At 40.9% G+C, this 4,339-nt stretch overlaps 1 non-coding gene across 1 annotated transcript; it reads right to left on the bottom strand.

The window, feature by feature from the left end:
- Positions 1-4,232: 4,232 nt before the first annotated feature.
- On the bottom strand, positions 4,233-4,339 carry LOC132228855 (U6 spliceosomal RNA). The gene has a single exon (XR_009451466.1). It is a non-coding gene; the product is annotated as a U6 spliceosomal RNA (small nuclear RNA).

Genomic DNA, 4,339 nt, shown 5'->3' with positions numbered 1-4,339 from the left:
AACTTAATTTTATTTTATTTCAATTTAGGTAAAAATAAATTAAAAAGGAACACTAGTGTTAGGTCCCTTTATACATACCCTAAACCTGGATGAGTTGAGGTTGAATATTTCAAGTCATGTCACACACGGAACTCTTTAGTTCTTTTATAAAGGACAAATCCGTTTAATCTATACACTAAAATTATCCTGATAAGGATCAGTCAATTTGGCTACTTTGACCACTGGAACAATCACTCTTAATTTTATTTTGATTCCCATAAAAATTTAACCTATCTCTTGACCTAAATTCGGATGGGAAAATAATACTAGAACAAAATGCTTCTATCTGAAGTAGAGTGTTCTTCCGGTCCCAGACCCTGGCTGATAATGACGCACAGGGCAAAACCGGGGCAAAGGTCACATGCTCCCACAGCTGCTCCCACACCTGGACCTCTGGAGACCGCTGATGATCAGATGGAGCCCAAGTGCTCCCCTCACCCGTTTTGTAGAAATAAACATCAGGAAGTGCTCTTCCCCTGACGCTTAAGCTATAGCTTGGAGTCACAGAAAGTTCTTTCCTCTCTCATGCCCCCCTGTTAGCAGAGTGACTTTTTAGGTCTGGGGATGTTTCACGTCACTTTTATTTTGAGATCCCATGTCTGGAGACAGCTGGGGAGTGTTAATGAGCAGGCCACAGTGCGCAGGTCTGCACGTCCACTTTCCTCAGAGCAGAACAAGGGAAACATCCTGGGATGTGGTTCTCACAACACAAAGGAGACACTGGAGCCTTGGGGTGACCCTCAGTGGGAGAGGAGCTATTTTTCAACTTGGCTTGGGACCAAGTGCCAGAAAAGGTGAAGCCATTGATTACATATTACTTCTTGTGGCCAAAAAATAGAAATTATACAAACACACAAGAAAACTCATTATATTTTTCCCACATTCTTTCCCTCCCCTAGATATATTGTTTAAATTTGAACAGTGGTACAAAAGATCCCCGGGGAAAGACACTTCCCACGTGAATAGCTTCCTTGCTTATAAGATATTTAGTTCAATTCTCTGGTGGCTGAAGGGCTAACTTAAGGCTATAATTTAACCACAGAAATCCTTACATGCCATTATTTGAAAGAAGGGAAGGAAAAGAAGAATAAATCCCACATCTCTATGAGTTGTTAAAGATTGCCCTGTATGGTGTTTAGTTTAGCATTGTCTTTATGCTGTACAAGACAACACGAAGTCCTGGGGACAAGAGAAAAGGCGAGGAGGACTGAGATATGCTATTGCAGTCAGACCAACAACCACATATTAAGATTCACATTCTAGGAACTAAGCTACTGTAGGAGATCCAAAGGTGCGTTATACTCAGTCCCTGACATGTGCTTTACGATCTAAGCAGAAATAATGTGCTAGAATTTAAAGACTGTACCTCACAAACCAAAAGCAAGAATCAAACTTAGAGTAGGTAGATGTGATGAATTACTTTTCAATCCCTTTAACACAGTGATACTACCCTTTTGGACCACTGTGAATCACAGGGATGAAATGAATTAGCAATTTCAGCTGATGAACTAGCTGGATCAATGAACTATCCAAAGCAAATTGAAATATAGAAGCAGTTTACCTAGCTCTAGGACAGGGATGGCGAACCTATGACACGCGTGTCAGAGGTGACACGCAAACTCATATTTTTTTGGTTGATTTTTCTTTGTTAAATGGCATTTAAATATATAAAATAAATATCAAAAATATAAATCTTGCCCTAACTGGTTTGGCTCAGTGGATAGAGCGTCGGCCTGCGGACTAAAGGGTCCCAGGTTCGATTCTGGTCAAGGGCATGTACCTTGGTTGCGGGCACATCCCGAGTAGGGGGTGTGCAGGAAGCAGCTGATCAATGTTTCTCTCTCATCGATGTTTCTGGCTCTCTATCCCTATCTCTTCCTCCCTGTAAAAAAATCAGTAAAATATATTTTAAAAAATATATAAATCTTTGTTTTACTATTGTTGCAAATATCAAAAAATTTATATATGTGCTATATGTGACATGGCACCAGAGCTAAGTTAGGGTTTTTCAAAATGCTGACACACCGAGCTCAAAAGGTTCGCCATCACTGCTCTAAGAGATAACTGTTGTTGTTATGTAACTTTATTATACTCCTATGAAATTGAAGGTATGCTCCCTTCTAAACAGAAACGTATTTGGAGTATGGATGAAAATAGAAAGACTCAAGGAGGTATTCTGACATTTTGATACATATTTTAATCATTATATTATCAGAGCCCTGTAGGGTCCCACAACCAGCGTATTTCTAAGAATGAGAAAAATCTGATCCTTTTATGCTATCAGGACTCACTTTACATAAAATTTTAATAGCTATCTTTTGAGCTACAGACTTCACCCTATAGCAAAGCCTATTGAGAAACTTATTGACTGTTACTTCATGACAGGTCTATGTAAAGTGCTTGTCCATATATCATCTTATCTACTCTTTGAGAGCTTGTTTGGAGGTTCTAGCAGGGGAGCGCAGCTACTCATATACCCTTGACCGAAGACCGGTCCTCTCCTGGGGGGGGGGGGGGAAGGTCGTCCTCTTCGACCCAGCGCATAGCTTCGGGAGGGACACACATGGATCGGTGAGGGAGGAGGGGGACACCCGCCTAGCCAGCCAGATCAGCCGAATCAACCCTGGCGATCAATGGGGTGACAGATGTCGCAGCCAGATCGCCCTCACATCCCTTATCTACTCTTTATAGCAACTCTTTAAAGAAGCCAATATTGTTTCTGATATTCAGGGGGAAACAATTTAGAAATTAACTAACTTGCCATGGTCACTCATCAACTAAATGGTGGCCCTGGGATTCAGAGTCAAGATGTTGTAAATAGTAACCAAATATGATGATATAAAAAAAGTGCTCAAATGTTTAAAATTTGATCACAAATGTAATCTGTTATTAAAAAGAATTTTTTGCTTTATCTGTAATTGCTACTTGAGAATATCTTTGTATTTTCTAGAGTAGCTTTGAATTTCCCAAAGCCTTAATTCCACTTGAAAGGAGAACTTTATCAATATACTAATTAAAGTCAAACACTTCTCTTAAACAAACATGATTTTAAGAGAAATCTCTGTGTGTGTGTGTGTTTAATTCTTTCTTTTCCAGAAAATCAATTATGCTTTTTTGTTGACATAATTTCTTTCAAGACTCTTAAAAGTACCATATATCTAGGATATATATGCTCTATAGAACAGACAGGGAAAAGGGGTACTTTTGCAGTGTTGTTTGAATGGGAAACGGAAAACCAGGCTTCAACATAGAGTTTGATTAATGATCCAATTAGCCTTAAAGCTTGTAAAATTTGCTTTTCCTTTTGCCATGCCTTAAAGAAAGCCTCTTTTCTTTATTCTTTTCCCAGTGTGGGTAAGAATTAATTTAATAAAACCCTACAGAGCACATTTATAAAAGACACACATCCTATCTAATAAAAGAGTAATATGCAAATTGACCATCACTCTAACACACAAGATAGCCGCCCCATGTGGTCAAATATGGCCGCCCCAAGTGTACACAAGATGGCCACCACAAGATGGCCAGCAAGGGAGGGCAGTTGGGGGCAATCAGGCTGGCAGGGGAGGGCAGTTGTGGGCAACCTGCCTGGCAGGGTAGGGCAGTTAGGGGCAATCAAGCCAGCAGAGGAGCAGTTAGGCATTGATCAGGAAGGCAGGCAGAAGCAGTTAGGGGCAATCAAGCAGACAGACAGGCGAGTGGTTGGGAGCCTGCAGTCCTGGATTGTGAGAGGGATGTCCAACTGCCTACCAGGATTGGGCCTAAACGGGCAGTCAACATCCCTCGAGGGGGCCCAGATTGGAGAAGGTGAAGGCTAGGCTGAGGGGCACACACCCCCTGCACAAATTTTGTGCACCGGGCCTCTAGTGTATATATAAACCAGTGGTTCTCAACCTGTGGGTCACGATCCCTTTGGGGATCGAACGACCCTTTCACAGGGGTCACCTAAGACCATTGAAAAACACATAGATAATTACATATTGGTTTTGTGATTAATCACTATGCTTTAATTATGTTCAATTTGTAACAATGAAATTGGGGGTCACCACAACATGAGGAACTGTATTAAAGGGTCACGGCATTAGGAAGGTTGAGAACCACTGAATAAACAATCCTTTGAAAGACAGAGAGCATAAACCAATCAGCTTTGTGCTTGTCCTGAATCATCACTATCTTTTGTCTTTTTTTTTTTTTTAGATATGGAACGCTTCACGAATTTGCATGTCATCCTTGTGCAGGGGCCATGCTAATCTTCTCTGTATCATTCCAATTTTAGTATATGTGCTGCGGAAGCGAGCAC

This window comes from Myotis daubentonii, chromosome 2 (assembly GCF_963259705.1).
Source record: "Myotis daubentonii chromosome 2, mMyoDau2.1, whole genome shotgun sequence".
Classification (NCBI taxonomy): Eukaryota; Metazoa; Chordata; class Mammalia; order Chiroptera; family Vespertilionidae; genus Myotis; species Myotis daubentonii.
This window is presented reverse-complemented; position numbering and strand designations above follow the sequence as displayed.